Raw genomic sequence first — 19798 nt, 5'->3', positions numbered from 1 at the left:
TTGTTGTTGGTCAGGGCTAATTACCAGTCCTTTAACACCCTCACGGTACCCTGTTTTAGGAAAGGTATGGCTTGCAACCTACCTATTCTTCCTCATAGGGTTGTGTCCTTATGAAATAAGGGTATAACCCATGCAAAACCACTCACAAACAGACCAGAACAACCTTCTGTATTGTGGCCTGTCAAAACAGAAGAGAAACCACCCTTATCATCCTCAAAATCACTTCAGACTTGACTCTCAAGCCTCAGCCTGCTCCTACACTCACTCGACCCTATCTAGGGAATACCTTATAACTGAAAAACATCGCAGGGGCCCTCACCAAAGCCCTCTATACCTCATTGTTGCTTCAACGGAAAGTGGTCTTGTTTTGGAGGGCCTATTACCCAACTCGGCCTCCAAAAAAGCCTCCTTTTCTGACCTGCAAACACATAAGGAAACTCGACCTTTCTAGCTATAAGGATTCTCCTTATTACTGCCCAGATTTTCCCTCCAAGACTTCAGCCTCCTACCTGTGCATACTAGGTCCCCAAACAGTCTAGAAAGAGGGCATGACCTATGCCTCTTTCACCTTCATTGGGTCCCTTCCTTCCTGCAACCAAACAAAGATCTCCTTCTCTAATATGAGCCTCTCTTTCTTGCTCAAGGATATGTCTTGTCCTCCTACAACACCTCTTTTTATATGCATTTCAAGGGCTCAACGAATCTTCCCTTGAGGGTCTACTTTAACACAAGCCGACCTGGATTTTCATGAGCAAACCCAACTTCTACACATAAAAATTAATGTCTCCATTTCTACATGTCAGATTTCGATGATTTTCATTGTTTTGGATTCGTGTCAACATCCTCTATCATCTCCATCCATCACATGTCCAAGTCTCATCACAGTTTTGGGCCAAACATCGATGGGTGCAAAACCCCAGGCTTGGGTTTCAAGCCCACAAGGCCACTTGTTGAGCTCCTTCCTCCAAACCCTTGATCCTCAAGGCTTGGAGTACCTCCCAAACTACAAAAATCAACACCTATAAGATTGACATGGGACAAGGAGGAAGGAAAATCAATCCTATACACAAAAGTAAGCTTCCTAAGAGCCTTGAAATAATAGAAGAGAATGACAATGGTGTTAAAATAGATAGTTTGCATTCACCATGGATGAGGTAGCCTTGCACATGAAAAATTACATAACCTGCAAGGGAAGGAATAGAATGGTCTATGCAATTCACCTTAGATTGTTACATCAATTAAAGCATTTTTACTATCAATCATTTGAAAAGAACTTGAATTTTGTTTATTATTTGTTATAATCTCTTAAAGAAATGAGTTCTAAAGTATAGTCAAGAAAGGTGGATAAATTAACCCATCATAGACTTAATAAGCAAGCATGCACTAGAGGGACAAACTTGCAAACTCACATGGGATAAATTCTTAAGAATTAGAGGAGAAGAATCCTTGAACCTACAAGCTAGTCTAAGTCGAGACCATAATAGAATATAGGAAGAAGAAAAGGACTCAAGGCAAGGCAGGTATGAGAAAAAAAAAGAACATTCAAGAGACAACACAAAGGAGGAAAAAATAAAAGTGTTTGCTAGAATAGAGAATAATAAGGGTCAGGGAATTGTGTAAGGGAGGTTTCCCCCTCGAAGAGGCTACGTTTTAAGTCATTGATCTATCTCTTTCTTCTATTTTGTGAGCTAGTTGCATAACAATTGGTCAGAGCTTTATGAGGATACAAAGAACAACACCTTCTTTAGCCAATTGATAAATCTCAAACAAAAGGGTTCAATGGTGATAGCAAATACAGTAAAGGTCATAAGTGTGCTGAGAAGAAATTATTTTACATAGATTGTGGAGAGAAGGAAGAAAATGAACAAGAAATGTCAAAAGAAGAGGATATACATCAGGAATCAAATCCTAGAGAAAGAAGAAATGAATCCAACTATATGTTGTAATGCATTGGCAGGAATTACTGCTCCTCAAACTCTCAAGATGGAAGGACATATCAAGAAGAAAAAGGTAATAGTGTTGATTGATTTGGGTAGTACCCATAATTTTATTCATTGTAAGATAGCCAAGGAATTGAATTGCTTCCTATATCCAACAAATAGAGTGTCAAGTGATTGTTGCAAATGGAGGAACCATAAATTGATCTGGAAAGTGCCATAATATCAAGCTATCCATGGGAGAATATGTATTGAATAGTCCTACGCTTTCTATTCCAATGGGTGATGTTGATGTTGTACTAGGAGTTCAATGGCTACAATCTTTGGGTACAATAGCTTTTAATTTTCGAGAACTTTTCATGAAATTTTGTTGGGAAAGAAAGGAAGTTGATTAAGGGGTATCGCAGGGAAACCAGGAAAGATAATCAGCTTTAATGACATGACAAAGCTTCTAAAGAAATAACAATGGGGCGTAATTGCACAATTATATTCACTAGAAGTTCCGACATTGAAATCATCTATTTCTCTAGATCTCTAAAAAGTCTTGGACGATCATTCCAAGGTGTTTGAGACTCCCAAAGGCCTCCCACCTATTCATGATCATGATCATGCTATTCATTTTATTTTAGGAAGTGTTCCTCCAAACATCAGGCCTTACAGATATCCCTATGCCCAAAAGAGTGAAATTGAATGTATGGTTGCAAAAATGCTAGAGGCTAGTATAATTCAACCTAGTCAAAGTTCTTTCTCTGCTCCAGTAGTATTGGTGCACAAGAAGGATGGAACATGGTGCATGTGTTCGAATTATTGGGAGCTCAACAAGCTCACTATTAAAGATAAATTTTCCATTTCTGTCATTGATGAATTATTGGATGAATTACATGGAGCAATTGACTTCACCAAGTTGGATCTTCGTTTAGGATATCATCAAATCATAATGAAGACTGAAGACATTCCGAAACAGTGTTTAAAACTCATGGGGGTCATTATGAATTTTGGGTCATGCCTTTTGGCCTTACCAATGCACCTTCCACATTTCAAGGTTTGATGAATTCCATTTTCAAACCCTTCCTTAGAAAATTTGTGTTAGTATTTTTTGATGATATACTAATCTACAGCAAGTCTTGGAAGGATCATGTTCAACATGTTGACAGGGTGCTCAAACTGTTGGAGGAAAAACAATTATATGCAAAACCTCCAATGTTTCTTTGGAGTACGGGAGGTGGAATATCTGGGTCATATTGTATCTCATGAAGGTGTTAAGGTAGACCCTAGAAAAGTTAAAGCCATTAAGGAATGGAAAATCCCCACATCCATAAAGCATCTGCGAGGACTTCTCGGGTTGACAGGGTATTATCGCAAGTTTGTTAAAAATTATGGGAAAATAGTAGCACCTCTAACAACATTACTGAAGAAAGATGCATTTTCTTGGACTCCAGAAGCAACGAAGGCCTTTGAATATCTTAAAGAGGCAATGTGCCAAGCATCGGTCTTAGTTACGCCAAACTTCACAAAAACCTTTATTGTGGAATGTGATGCCTCAGGAAATGGGATTGGCGTTGTTTTAATGCAAGAAGGAAGACCCATTGCTTTTGAAAGTCGTCCAATCAAAGGAAAGTATTTACACAAAGCTATTTATGAGAAGGAAATGTTGGCAATACTACATGCACTTAAGAAATGGCAACCTTACCTAATGGGAAGACACTTCAAGGTAAAAACGGATGATGATAGCCTTAAATACTTTTTAGAACAAAGATTATCTTTAGAAGAGCAGCAAAAATGGGTCACAAAGATGTTTGGTTGTGACTTTGAAATCATCTACAAAAAAGAGGAGCAAAATGTTGTTGCACATGCACTCTCAAGAAAGGATGAGGATGTGAAATCATTGCTTTGTGTCATCTCTATCATCTAACCAGAGTGGATAAACAAAGTAAGGGATGAATGGAAGAATGACGAAGAAGTGTGGGCACTCATTCAAAAGTTGCAACAAGATCCTAGTACATCTGATACATTTAGTTGGAAATATGATTCGTTATGGTACAAAGATCACTTATACCTCTGTAAGAATTCTCAACTCAAACAAAAAATTCTTTTGGAATTGCATACCTCTCTCTTAGGAGAGCACTCGGGATTTTTAAAAACTTACCATAAGGTTAAGAAGGAATTTTTTCAGGATGGCCTTAAATCTGATATTCAAAGGTTTGTGGAGGAATGTTTGGTTTGCCAACAAAATAAAGTTGAGACAACTAAGACCCCAGGTCTGTTACAACCTTTATCCATTCCAAGTCAACGTTGGGAGGAGGTTTCAATGGATTTTATCACAAGTTTACCCAAGTCTGAAGAAAAGAGTGTCATTATGGCGGTAGTTGACAGACTTACCAAGTTGCACACTTTTGGATATTATCTCATCCATTTAAAGCACGTACAATTGCTACTGCATTTATGGAAACAATTCAAAAGCTACATGGAAACCCAAAGATTATTGTAAGCGACAGAGATCCCATTTTCACTGGAAATTTTTGGACAAAATTATTTTATTGTGTGGGTACGCAGTTAGCTCATAGTTCATCTTATCATCCTCAATCTAATGGGCAAATTGAGATAGTGAACAAACGTTTGGAAGGATATCTTCGTTGCTTCACATCTGATAAACAAACACAATGGGTCAAGTGGTTGCCTCTGGCTGAATGGTGGTATAACACTTCCTTCCATACTGTAGCAAAAATGACCCCATTTATGGCACTTTATGTATATCATCCACCATCCATCACAACATCTTTAAGAGAAAATTCTAAGGTTCAAGCCGTGGAAGATCACATCGAGCATCAACAACAGATTCTCCAACTCTTAAAGGATAACCTCACTTTGGTGCAAAATAGAATGAAACAACAAGCAAATCAACATCGTAGCACAAGAAGTTTTGATGTAGGTGATTGAGTATTTCTACAGCTACACCCATACAAACAAATGTCCCTCAAGCAAGCTAAGAAGGATAATAAATTAGCACCAAAGTATTATGGTCCATACAAGGTGTTGCAAAAGATTGGTACTATGGCATACAAATCAGAGCTTCCTGCATCTTCTCGAGTGCACCCAGTTTTCCATGTTTCATGCTTAAAGAAGGTTATAGGTGGCAAGTTCCCAGTTCAAACAATATTGCCAGAACTTGACGAGGAAGGAAAAATCATACTTGAACCTGAAGCAGTCACAGAAACAAGAACTCGGCAACTACGAAACCGATCAATTTCAGAGTATCTCATCAAGTGGAAGAACTTAGCCGCTGAAAATTCCACATGGGAAGATGAGAATTTTATACAGAAGCATCCATAACTACTCAAGCGTTGAGGACAACACTTTTTTGAAGGAGGAGCATGTTAGGTCCCTATAATACTAGTGATTCCCCCATTACTATTGTCATTGTAGCCCCTTATTGTTATTGTTGTGCCCTTGTTGTCCCCCCATTGTTATTATTGTGCCCCATAGAAACCCACTATTGTTATTGTTGTTCCCTTATATTATTATTGTTATGTTGGCTTTGATTATATTGTGACCCCTTAGACTCCTACATATAGAAAGGAGGTTTTGGTTATTTGAATCATTCAAAAATTGTTCATTTGTGTAATGTAAAGGAAGTTTCCCCCTCAAAGGGACTACGTTTTAAGTCATCGATCTATCTCTTTCTTCTATTTTGTGACCTAGTTGCATAACGAAATGTTGCTAGCTTTGGAGTTTCAGATATCAAACTTTATAATGAAAACATATACTAAATTTTGTAAAGCCAACAAGCCTATAATGATATGTCAATAAAAAGGAAAATCTTAACTCTAAAGAAACGGGCATTTTGGAGATTCTTTGAAACAAAAAAACAAGCAAGAAAGGCAATTGTGAAGGGGACATTAGGAAGGTTGGACTTGCTCAAGATCTAGATGTATACTCCGGGGACTTCTGATATTGTATTGACCAAAATTAGAAAAGTTGTGTTACATAGAATTTTTAATGCAATACAAATTCAATTTTTGGTTTTTTTTTTTTTTACAAATATTACTTGTCCTACTATTCCTTGAATTTCCTTTTTAAATATTTTTCTATGCACATTTTTTCTTACTTTCTTTTTAGTTATATTATTGTGAAGTGTGTCTTTATCCCTTTCTGTCGACTATCTTTTGGTAAGACAGCAACCTACAAGAGACAACCAACATAAATTTTCACAATTTCTCAATAAACAATACAGAACAAGTTTCCCACTCGGAAAGGAAAAACCAGCCCCATAGTGTCATTTCCATTTTAGATGGGTTGCACCAAAAATGTCCCTATCAGGTGCCATTATGGTAATGTAGCGTGAGACACCCTTAAACTACTACAAAGCATCCCACAGAAGGTAGCTAGTGCATTGTATACCTAAGTGGTTGAATCCCACTGCTGAGCTATTATTCTATAAATGTTTACTCCTACAATTATGGCTCCTAAGATAACATGCTAACATAAATTATGCCAGTTTCTGAACCATGACACAACTACTGTCTTCTTGTAGCCCAAATTGTCATAAGATAATTAAATAGAAATATTTGACATGTTTTTCATCATATAAAACAGAGGGAATAGAATCCCCTGGAATTATACCTAAAATGCACGTTGATAGCAAGGAGAACAAGTAAATGAAGAGTACAGATATATTGACAGCAGAGTGTAAAAGTACACAGCCAATACAGATTTTTGATAGGAGAATATAATCAAATTACAGGCATCACAACTAGAAATATTTGACATGTTTTTCTTCATATAAAATTACAGGGAATTGTCATGTGGAGTTACACCTAAAATGGAAATTGATGACAAGAAAACAAATAAATGAAGAGTACGAGTATATTGACAGCTGAGTGTAAAAGTACAACAGCAACACAGAATTTCTATAGGAGAATATAATCACAGGCACCAAATTAGAAATATTATTACGGAAAATTTGATTTTTTAGCTTGTGTCTGCAATCACCATAGTATGTAATCAAATATTTTAAAAGAATTGAAAATACTTCATATTTATATGAATCTTGTTAAAGCATTAGGAAATACAGTGGTAACAATTTAAAACCACTTTCTGAGTACAGTGTATAGTTTAAAGATGCAGCAGTATTGGCCTTTGCCGTATGAAAATTTGATGGTAATAATAGGAAACTGGATGAATTTTTGTTATGTCCCGATATGCTACAGTCTAATTACCTTTTAATTCTTAATGTTCCTAATAATATATTTCATTGCCTTTAAAACCTGCCCACTTATAAATCCGAGAAAAAGGTCAATTTTTTTAAAACCCTCAAAGACTTATAATATGAAGTTGTCATGTTTACAAAGAATAGTCTTTTTATGCCCGTTTATGAGGTTGAACTTTCTATAAAATTTGCAAAAAAAAATGCAGTTTTTTGTCTCTGTGAAGATGTATATTGATGTAAATTACAGTATTGGAGCCATACTTCCGTTACTTATTTTTTATTACCAAATCATATTTGGATTGGTATCAAAATCTTGCTACTATGTGTCTGACAGTAAAATTATATGTACACTACATTTACTGATCTACAAGAATAACAGATGATGTTTCTACCATCACAGTAAGATTTTATTTACAGTGCATTAACTGATCTACCATATTAACAGATAATCTTGCTACCATCATGACCTCTCAAAAAACCAAATGAACGTATATGCATTGAGAAAAGAGTATAATGTAAACATCTTATGACCACTTCAAATATACACTGCTTGTCACATGCCATTCAACACACCCAAGTAATGTCTTAGATATTTACTCTTCTTTGGTTGCTTTAGCTTTCTCAAAGCTTTCGATTCTATTTGCCGGATCCTCTCTGTGCCGATATTAGAGATATTACCTACTCTAAAGCTCCTCATTCCACCACCATCCAAGCCATATCGTAAGCTTATTACATCTCTTTACCTAGGTGTAAGTGTTTGCAAGAGTTTGTCAACATCTTGTTTCAACAACCGCTTTGTGATGATGGAATCGGGGCTTTCATCATTTGGATCTGCAATGATTTCCTGAAGAAAATTGTATGAACTGATTATTTTCTTAAATTAATGAACTAGATCAAATGCAGAAATAAGAGCACCATAAAAGAGTTACTGTCGTAATCTTAAGTACACCGCTAAAGTTGGTTTCTGGTCCTTCCTAGCAGGCTGGTCAAGTGATTTTGGAGTCCTTGCAGACTTTATAATCATTTTCAGCCTATCAACTGTCAAGCCTACAACTTCAGCAATTTCCTCGTCTCTTGGATGCCTTCCATGTTCCTGGTATAGTAACTTTTTTGCCTCATTCATTCGAGCCAAAACTTTGAATATATGCCCCTAGACAAACATTCAGCATGATAATCAAACTATCCGTAAGGGAAAAGACTATGAGAAACACATATTTACTTTTCCCAAAATGTGTATAAAAACAACCATCACAATTATGCTACATTATATTAAGACAAAGCATATTGATCCATTTCATCGCCACGCACTATCAATTTTCTGTAATTGTTAACTAATTAATTTTTCAACAACAAAGTCACAGGCACTTTTGCTTGAAAAAGATTGTAGACAAATCCATCTCAGTGAGAGACACTTCATACAGGAAACCGGATGATCCTCGAGTGATCAGCTATAGCTCTTGTCAGAGCTTCTTTTATCCAAAAATAAGCATAAGTAGAAAATTTGTAACCCTTTTTGTAATCAAACTTCTCCACGGCCTGCATAAGACCCATGGATCCCTCCTGCCATGGTAAAGTGGATAGCGATCAAATTATTGTGAGCACTTTCGTGTAACATAATCAATAAAAAAGGCATATAATCCAAAAACAACCTTTAAGACAGACTGCAAAAACATCAGACAATATTTTAGACAACCAACCTGAATAAGATCTTGAAGACTCGTGCCATACCCTTGATACTGTTTTGCAATAGAGATAACCAAACGAATATTACTCTTAATCATCCTATCTCTGCATTTTAACCCTGCTTGTAAACGTGAATCCAAAGACTTCTGGTTGATGCCAATAGCTTTTAAGTTTTGCCCACTCAATTGAAGTTGGTTGACGGCCAAACTGTGCTTGCAAACCAGCCTTTACTTTCTCTAATTTCAGTAGGTCCTAAAAGCATGAAACAAAACATAGTAATTCAACATTGCATAGATTTTGTACTAGTATTGTTTAATTCCTTGCAAAGGCTGTCAGAAAGCTTTATCCAGAGAATTGACAACCTAAACGGCAAAGAATCTAAGAGGTAGGAGAAGAAAAAAAACACAGAAGTTCTGTGAAACATACAAAAAACTTTGTAGTAGTTTTAAAAAATTACCAGAACTAGGAAAAATTTTGTTAAATAAATATAATAGTTTTATAAAATATTTAGTTTTTTTTTAATGTAAAGGTTTTCAATGCTTCCCTTTCTTTATCCTCTAAACCACCATTTTCTGGAATTTTTCAATTGCTTGTATTTAAATCTACAAAACGGACAGTGAGTTTTAAGTTTTAACTCTTTGAATAAGCAAAAGCTAATCTCTCCACATTAAATGTGCACTCTGGAAGGACATTCATTACATAGAAACTGACAATCTAAGCTAAGATTTTAGATGTCTCAAACATGCCTGCATTCCCTTTGATAATTCTGCTTGCTCACTTGCAGATAAAAGCTTTCTACTCTCTGGTTCTTGTAGGAGTGAAGAAATAGGATCGGTAGGGACATAGCTAGCTATCACTGGATTCCTTCCCTTTTGACATACTTCTGAAGAAGCAATTACAGAAGTAGCTTCCTTAGTTTTCTGTGAGATCCGATTCCTCTTAGAATTTCTCTCGATTCGTCTGTTAGACCTGACAAACACATTCTGCTTAGGAAATTGCACATTGATAGAGGTATCTGACTGGTGCTGCTTAGGAAGTTGCACATTGATAGGGGTATCTGACTGGTGCTGCTGCTGATCCAACTGTGATCTATTTTCTCGTATGTTTAAGTTGAACAATTTACAGTTCCCCAACATAGTCATGGATCCATTCATCTGGATATTGTCATGATCTTCACTTGAAGGTTGTGAAGGTTCTGTATAAAGAAAGTTGCTGTGGATATCAGCACCTGAAAGGGCCTGAGCTCTTGCTAATACAACTTTGACTGCTGACTTTGCAAAGGATGCAACATCTATCACAGCTATGGCAGCAGGGCCTCTTCATTCACAGTCAAGCTTTCCCTGGCTACTGATGGGTTTGTGCATAAAGACTGCAAGATTTGCTGAGATCCACTGGAAGGAAGAGAATGCACCTGCAACTGTTGTGATAACGGTGCCAGACTACAAGCAATGCAAAATCAACAAACTCGAATTGTCTATGTCTCATATTGCACATGAATACTGAATTTCTTTACATGACCCCATATCCCAGGACCCAGTTAGACCCCAAGTGGGAGGAAAACTATTGTTCTCTTGCACTCCAGTCTCCATTTACTGCACAGAAGAATTGTGGAAACAACTCAGGAAAGAATAATATAACAGTTAGGTCTTTTACCAGGAATCAAAATTTGAGTCAAGTGCTTCGTCATATGTATCGATTTGATATAAATTCCAGCTATATGTGACTGGGATGAAAATTTTAAGTTGCTGTGAATTGTTTTCTTCGTTTGTATCCTGAAAAAGAAGAAACATCACAGGTTGATCAGAAATGAACAAACCAACCATTGTGAGAAAAATAACTTTTCAATAAGAATAAAAAATCAACCTTTTATAACTTCTAAGTTGAAGAAGCACTCAACTTTGAGAAATATGTTAGCAAGACTCTTTAACAGAGGTACCCATGTATGATAGAAGCAAGAATCACCATACACAAAATACCCTGGGACTGTCTACAACATAGAGAGGAATGCCACTAACCATCAGAAAGAAGCCAACCATCACAACAAAATATTTTCAACTTGCTACAGCCCAAGTAAAAGTCAAAGAAAAGAAATAATTTAGAGGCTCAAATAGCTTAGGTGAAGTATAAATAATTAATAATTCTTTTGATAGATGAAAACGAAGCCACAGGAGTGTCAACAGATTCAAAAAATGCCCCTCACACGATCTTAAAGCTCCATATCAGCCAGTCCACAATAGTAGTGATCAGTGATATGGTTCTATGTTGGCAGGCTCCATTAAAGCAGCACTACCAAAGAACTGCACATCGGCCAGTAAGGGTTCAAAGGGCTGAGGAACAAACTCTATATACCACACCATTTGCTCATTTTTGACACCATAGAGCATTTATTTCTCACATCTTGGGCCTCTGGGTGTCAGCTTGGAGAACATTTCCCAAGATAAAGTGTAGCCTTTAGATGATTTTTGGGCTGGTTTTATGAATGTATGTGACTTCATGACAGAGCGTAGTAACTTCCATTTTCTGCATGGCAACCTGGATATATGAATCATCAATAAGCACTTAAGGAAGCTTGCAACATTTTGAGGAGCAAAACTTTGGTATGTGATGATGCCAACCTGGATTAGTTGCAAAATTAGTTAGTTGAGAGTTCTGTAATGTACAGTTCTAACTTCTGCACTATGTGGAAATTTAACCTGTGACCAACTGGGGATTGGACTGCAGCTTTGTGGAACTTGACTCTGCAGCATGATGGGAGAATTGTAGAAATTTTGCATAGCAAATCCATTGGAGTGCATATACCCCGTGGTGGAGCAGCAACCCAGCCAAAATGTGGAATTTTGTGTATTGATGACATTCCACCAATTTTAATGCCTAACTAATGATTGTGTTATGAGTTTATTTCCCTGGGGACCCTCTTGATATTAATTTCAATACTTTAATTGTCTATTTTTCATGTCTTGATATATAGTTGTATCACGGTAAAGACATTGACTTGGAGACTTTATATCAAGATTACATTTATTGTTATCAGCAATTTATTGCCAGGCATCCAAAATTTAAATTGTCAGCAATATTGAGAAAAATATTGGAAATTATCAGGAAATTTTAAAAAATACAAAAATATTTTTTTTCTCATTGTTTTAACTTCTAAAACAACAACAACATCAAACAAACAGGTTGCTACATAAATATGAAATAAAATTGATATATAAGATGCATAGGATGTCAAGTGATACATCAGACATTGATATTGAAACATGATATTTGTCCTACATCATAAGATCTAATAGAATGATACATAATCATATCAAAACAAAAATAAATGCATCTCATGAGATGAATCATGGCAATGAAAACAATGGATTTCCCCTTGTTTGCCTTATGGAAAATGGTCATCCTCAATAATGTTATTGGAACAGGACCAAAAGATTGGTCGACCAAAAAAACATAGAAATTCAAATTTGAAAAGAACATATAATTCATGTGCATCCACATGAATTCGAATTATTATACTCAAATATGCAAGATTTCTATTGTATATAGCAAGGGTGCACATAAACAAAATATCACCGAGTGAATCAAAATAGATCAATAGGGAGACTCTAAATGGCCTCCGAAATATAAAGAAAATCATGCTACAACAAATAGCTACATAACATCAAATTCGTTGTCCATATTGGGATCCTCCTCATCAAGATCACCCTCTGAGCATTAAAATAAGATAGAAAAAACTTAACATCCTAATTAATGATTTTGCTTGAGTGAATTGTACATTTTTACTAGGGTCATGAATAATAGAGTAAGTGTACATTTTTACTAGGGTCATGAAGGGAGCTCAACAGTCAATGCCACCAACATCGAGGTATATAGAAGGCTTGGTCCAAGATTGTTATTTTGAATGAGAGATTCTCGAGGAGAAAAATAAAGAAAAATATTTTAGTGGTCCAAACCACTATGGGATCAAATTTTGGTCAATCCAGCTCCTCCCTCAAGGAAAACGAATTCCCTCCTAGAAATTTGTGCTAGCTCATCAAGGGATAGAAATGTTTTGGAGGAGATCTAGCTGTTAGCACTTGGATCTAGCCATTTTCACTTGGAGAGGGGTCTATCTCTCTCATTTTTCTATTTAAGAAGGCTCTAAGCTCCTCCTTGTAACATCATGTAATCAAGCTCTTGGCTCTGGGAACTCTATCGGAAGTTTTGTACTAGATTTTTCTGAATAATAAAGTCTTTGGGGGTAAAATTTCTGTGGTGTTATTCTTCCATGATTATGGTAATATTTTTTTGATTCTCTTGTGCTTAATGTTCTACTAGTGCTATAAATTGTTATTTCCATTTGCCATTTTGGATTTATTGGTGTATAGTTATCTTATATTGATATTTGGATTAGGGAAATACTCTAGATCTGGAAACGCTAGTGGGTTTTGAGTTGATCCCCTAGTATTCCTTTTCATTATACTATCTAATCCCATTTGGATCTAACAAAATATTTTGAAAGTGTGTAGAAATATTTTTCTGAATCAGATCTTGAGCGTTCGAAGACATTTTTGGTTGGACTAACCAACTCTCAATCATAGAAGTGGAAGAACCCACTTAGATCTCCCTCAAAGGCTTATCATAAGATTTATTTTGAACGGAGTTTTCTTGCCATTGCTTCAAATCATTCTATATTTCAAGATCTATTTCTCTTTTCTAATGAGCTTTCATTGAATGATTCAACAATTTTAGAGCTTATATTTTGCTACCCAAGAGCAGAGTTGTACTTACTAACACTCTTTGGGCTAGTGGATCTGTAAATTTTGTATGTATTTCTAACCAATTTTTGTGTATATATATATATCTTGTATATAGCTTGGATTTTTTCTCTATTTTCTTACAGATTTGAAGAAAGGAATAAGGGTTTGGCTTGGAGAATTTTCTTGAAAAAAAATTTGCAGGTTGAAGCTTGAGGATCAAGAGACAAACTAAAATTTTGAAGCTCAACACTTTCTCATTCATCAAACCCTCTCCTCTCTCCTAGATGGCTAGGGTTTCAAAGCTAAATTATAGATCGAAAAAATTTTGGAGGTCGTCTTCATTTTCTGAAGCAAGATCGAAATTTTTTGGCAAGTCGTTTTCATTTTTAGGCTTGGGAATTTGAGATTAAAATTCTGGGAGACTTGATAAATTTAAAGTTTACATTTTTTGAAGCTTCTATCCCTTAGCCGCAAGCATAAGAAGGTTTTTCACTTAAAACCAGTATTTTCCCCTTGGAGCTTGGACGTTAAGTTGCCTGAGAAAATCTCATTAGGAGGAAAATCGATTCCTATCTTGAGAGAAATTTGCTTATTTTGTAAATCATTATAAAATTTTCTCTCATTGTATGTTGAGGAAGGGTATTAAAACTCCATTTTGTAAACCCTTCATTCTTGTCTAAGAGGGTTCATCTTGTAACATTAATAAAAATATTTTTCTTGGAGGGAGATTGGGATTTTTCCCCATGGTATCCCATCTCCTCTTTTGGTAGGAGAATCTCTTGAATGGTTAATCACTAACTTGTTCATTACATCATCTAGCTCTTAGATCTAGATCTAACTTTCATTTTGAAAAGAAGTTTCAATCACTTGATCCATCTTGATTTTTCATTATCTACTTTCTAGATCTAGTTTCTAATCATCTCTTAGTTGGCTTGTTTTGATTTCATTGAGTAATATGGTTAACTACTTGATCTAATTATCATTAGCATAATTTTAAATCTAACTTGCTTCAATTTGCATTGGAGTAGCTCTTGTCTTGATCTCATTTGCATTGAAGTATCAAATGTTTTCAAAGATCAAAGTCATCAGCCAACACAAATATATCATTGCAAACCCAATATCTGCAATTTTATTGTAAAGGATGCTAGTATGACCATTTCATTATGTAACAAAACCTAGGTAAGTCTCTGATCTTGGCAAAGTATTTCATCCTAGGAAGTTTTTAACCCCCCCAATCAGCGGAGTTTTTCTTCTAGCTTAAAACCCAAAAGCTAGAGTGGAATTGGTTGACAAGGTCTGAGGTGAATCCTAGTGTTATATCGAGTCTATTGTAAAAGTATGTTTGGGAATCAATTTAACACATTGGCTAAATGATTTTATTACAAGCACACCTCATTTCATACTAGATCATATTGTGTTGTAGAATTGGGTAATGTCTTGAGGGTCTAAGCCTGAATATGTATTTTCCCTTGTAAGGGTTGAATTTGTAATTATCTTATGTAAAAAATATTTTAGTGCATGGTCCCTTGCAATCAAAAACCATGGCTAAAACATTTGAGGGCGGAAAAAATTAGTAATCCCTTTTATAGTCAATTAATTAATTTTTCTAACTCAATTAAATAAAATCTTAAGCCAGAAAATTAATTAATTTTGAGTCAAAAAATAATTATAGAGAAATTAAGTTTTCTCCAAGTGGAAAATAATAATAAAATCGTAGGTCAAAAAGAAATCAATTTTTGGAGGTCCCACACCAAAGGAAAAATGGATATTTTAAGAAAAAATGAACCTTTGGACCTTGGTGGTTAAGTCAAAGTCAAGTTTTTGAGGAAATTAATCCAAAATATTACTTTTTTTATTAATAAAAAATGGGTTTTAAGAGAAATTCGATTTTTTCCTCAAAATTAAAATTCGATGGTGGACATTAAAAGATAATCAAGTTATTTTCGACAATCGAGATTAATTTGAAGAGGATCAAGCCAAATAGCTGTTATTTTTCACTTGGAGGAGTTTCTCTATATAAAGAAGCCATTTAGCTTCTATTTTCCCATATTTGGATAAGGTGATTTTCTTTTGTACTAGGCTACAACTTTGCTAAGAACATTTTTTATCATAATAGAAAGACTTTGGGGTTCACCTCATGGTGTTCTTCTATCTGTTGATCTGTGGTATGCATTGGCCATGTGTTTATCCTATATTGTGCTAAATAATATTTTTTAACTGTTATTTCATTTGTTAGTGATAGGAACATTCTATTGATACAAGTATCTTAGGTGATCTGATTCACCATATGAGCTAATAGTTTATCTTAAGAATCTATAGAGATATACAAGTACGCTAGCCCTTGGGCCCCAACTTCATAGACTGTGGAGCAAAGCCGACCTTGTTTGGGTTCTAAGCTTTCGTTTTGGTAAATTATTTTGCAAGAGGGTTTTGGCTTGGCTATCTTACGAAATTATTCATCTATAAATTTTATTTCAAAATTCTTAAAAATAATTTTTGTTTGATCTTGGGCCAAAAAGAACTAATTTGCTAATGAGAGCTTGTAATTTTAATTTGTAAATATTGTAAATGTTTGTAAATTATTTCTAACCTTTGTTTTAATTTTGTAGCACTTGGGGTTTTGGGATTTTTTGTTGTTTTGTATATATATTTTTGTATTTATCTAACGTGGGTTGTCTAAATATAGTTTTTGGTTGTGAGGATTTTGTGTTTAAAGACTTTTGGCAAGTGAAAGCCCCATCGATTTGAAGAAGTGAGTTATTTTGCAAATCTAAAGATTCTTGCCCAATGACTGGGGTTTTGAGGGTTTTTACCCATTTTTTGGCTAGCGTTTTTATTTTGGAAAGGATTTTGTGGGGCTTCAAAGTATATATCCCCTTATTGGTCCATGATCTACAAAACCCATATCACCAAATCTGGACGTTGGGCTTGGAAGAGGAAGTCGCTATTCTTAAAGGGTCTTTATGTTGCACCAACTGGGGCTTTCTTGGGCAAATTATTTTCTAACGTTGTTTTGTAGGCTGGTGGATTCTTGAGTTTGAAGGCATTTTTTGATGGTTGGTCTATTTTATTTCAGACTTACATTTGTGGTTACAGGTGTTGGCAAGCCCACAATTTGCACTTCAAGACTAAAACTGGCCTCATTGGTGTCTTGGCTAGCTAAATCAGCCATTGGACTTAGGCCTAGAGGCCTAAAGGGTTTGATCTCTTTTCTTACCTTCTCTTTCACTTGTTGCATAAATCAAATCAAATCTGAACATTTTATTGCAGACCTTAAATTCAAAAGAAACAAACCTAAAAACACTCTAAATTCACCACATATTAATTTCAAGAACATTATAAGTGTTATGGCTTTGTTTTCATGCATTTATGTGAATAGATCTTGTCAAAAGCTGTTGATCTCTCTGTTAATAATTAACTGATTTGAATATTCAAAGGTCCGATATAAATTTTAGAGATTCGATCTAGAGGTTTCAGTGGTCTTTTCCTAGCCTAGCTTGTTCTTCTTGGCATTAAAAGTATTCTTTGCGAACTGGCTATTCTATATATGCATTTAAGAGTCCATATTAGCATATAATTGATTGTCATCTACTGGATAAAGAACCTACAACAATCTGATTTTTTGTTAGCAGTGGCAAACAAATCAAAGAATAATCCAAAGTAACCTCTTAATAATCTAATAACTCATATAAGGCATCGCACTTTGATTATAGGGGTTTAATTCATCAAGCTTGTTGATTTATGTTGGTTGTCCTATGCATTCTTGAGGTCTAATCTATATTGCAGAAAATTGATATAAGTTTGCAGCCTGACAAGTCTAAAGGTAATCTATCTAATTGCTAAAGGTTTATCATTGAAATAGTGATTGTTTTCAAGTGATTTTTGGAACTGCTATTGAGTAACTTGTTTGTTGATCTATAACAGTGAGTTATTGCAAAAGGAGCTCTCCAATATCTTAAGTTGCTTTGGTATCTTAATACTAGTCTTGTCTTGACTTTCCTCTTGCACCTTTGCATCTTTGCATCATCATTATAAGCAATCACATTTTGAGCTTGTCTCTATTGTCATCCAATGTGCTTCATTGGTTTATGATATAATTGGTAGCTTGCCTAATCACTAAATAATATTGCTAGTCATAAGATATGGTCTTGTTGACATAATTGATAAGCCCTAATTGGAATTGTTAATTTCATTTCGCTTGAATTGTTAGCCTTGTCTCATTAAGTGCTTCAGTTTGTTCTTAAGTAACATTAAGTAGCACAATAATAAGTAATCTCTTGATAATTGTGCACTTGTGTTTCACTGCAATTGTTTATCTTGCTTCACTTGAGATAGTTGTTCAATTGCTCTTTAAGTGCTTCATTTAATTGCTCTCATATTGAATATCACTACAAGCATGTGAATTTAAATAATTTATCTTATTGGAGTACTTAATCTAATTAATAATCTTATTGAAGCATTCCCTCATATTGCATCTACATTCGAGGCATTGTCTTGCACTAATCAATTTACCTCCATGCATAAGCTTGGTTGATAAAAAGATAGGACCACATTTTCTCTTTTAGCTTGCGAAGGATAGACTCTCTTTAGTGGTTAACACAGTGACCTTGCAGTGGTCAAAACCATAGTCTTTGCAACACCGGAGGCATCGAGTGGTTAGAACTCAAGGGGAGGGATCGTTAATCAAGCCATAACTTGCTTCCCCTCGGTTTCTCTCCACAACTTACTCTAGAGACTAGCCTCAAAGAAGCTAGGAGAAAGGATTCACCTAATTAGGCATATAATTTAAAATAAACCAAGATCCTGCATCTCACTTAGTTTTTAGGTGTTGCATCTCATATAGGATAGTGAAGCATCCTGAAGCAGCAACTGTTCATCCGGTAGCTTGGTAGATAATTCAATTAAGCAAGTATTTTGACTCCATTAAGGCATTGATCTCTCAAGATAATCTAATCTAATCATTAAGCTTGCTAAATTAACCAAGTTGTTAGGCCATTCAGTTGTGTCTCCTGGACGTATTGGTTGCCAATGGGTCTTTTCATCTTCACATTTCATAGGGACTACCCCCCATAGCCTGTTGTTGGGAGATAGCTAGTACTGAGAGGGCGGGGATCAGATTGACAGCCCCCGTCCTGATCGTTGTCGCTTCGTGCCTATAAAATTTGAGCGAGAACAATTTTTGGCGTCGTTGCCGGAGATAAATTTATCTTGTTCTCGGTGCTTCAATGACATTTTCTCCATCCTTTCATATTTTCATCTAATCCGGCAAAGCCACATTTTGGCACCATTAAAATATTGTTTCTCATCTTCATCATGACATCATCCTCTAGTTTCTATCTGCACCTGGACATTTGGGTTAGTTTCCTATTTGGGTGGCAACTCCACTTATTCCTCCATTTACAAAATCTTATACTAGAAGAAATCCTGGTAGCTTGATTAACCCCGCTCTCATAGCTTGGTTAAACAAATTATATTCGAGTAAGCATTCATTTTTCTCAAATAGGAATCCCTCCCTCATATCCACTTGCTTTTTGTTGGCATTATGATACAGGTGTTGTCCTTGATGGCAACTCACTCAGATGCATATCATAGTATAGCTAGAATGATAAGAGAGGTATACGCAGGTTCGCTGTGACAATAATGCGTATACATGCGGGTTTACCATATACCAAGTCGCGTATATGTACACACACATGTTTACAGAAGGAAAGGCGCATACATGTTGGGAATCTAAGTTTTGGTCCGTGGTATTTGGTCCATGGTATTTGATATTGACCCCAGGTATTGGGTTCCAGGTATTGGTTCTAAGTGGTTTTGGACCATGGTATTGAGTAAGGCCTAAGACTATATAAGGAGAAGATCATTAGGCCAAGGGAGAGGAAGTGTGCAAGTGATGAATATCTGATGAAGTGTGAGATCTAGTATGCTGGTTATGGGTTTGTGATGCTTTGCTCGATCTGAACCAAGGAGGCACCTATGCGGTTGATAAAGGTTGATGGACCGGGATCATGAAGACTAAAATGCATTATCATTATATGGTATGATCATGAATAGATCTGAATACTGACACATGTCTTATCCTTTATATCTTATGTTCTAGGTATATCTAAAGTTGAAAATTGCAGCGAAGGTATAAGTAATTATTTTCAGATCTGTATGCGGGTTCTCTCTGGTGAAAGGGCGTATACACGCTGGTTCGACACAGTCAAGTAGCGTATACATTATGAGATTTGATA

General features: G+C 35.6%; 1 pseudogene across 1 annotated transcript in view; it reads right to left on the bottom strand.

Moving 5' to 3' along the window:
• Positions 1–7620: 7620 nt before the first annotated feature.
• Positions 7621–19798, bottom strand: part of LOC149146361 (RNA polymerase sigma factor sigB-like) — a 294433-nt pseudogene continuing 282255 nt past the window's right edge. The window contains exons 3-6 of the transcript XR_016264739.1: positions 9573–10598; positions 8841–9078; positions 8563–8703; positions 7621–8293 (exon numbers count right to left, since the gene is read on the bottom strand). The product of XR_016264739.1 is annotated as an RNA polymerase sigma factor sigB-like (transcript). The remainder of the gene's footprint in view (positions 8294–8562; positions 8704–8840; positions 9079–9572; positions 10599–19798) is intronic.

Source organism: Pinus tabuliformis, chromosome X, assembly GCF_031772625.1.
Source record: "Pinus tabuliformis cultivar Carrire ecotype Pingquan chromosome X, CPIR1, whole genome shotgun sequence".
Lineage (NCBI taxonomy): Eukaryota > Viridiplantae > Streptophyta > Pinopsida > Pinales > Pinaceae > Pinus > Pinus tabuliformis.
This window is presented reverse-complemented; position numbering and strand designations above follow the sequence as displayed.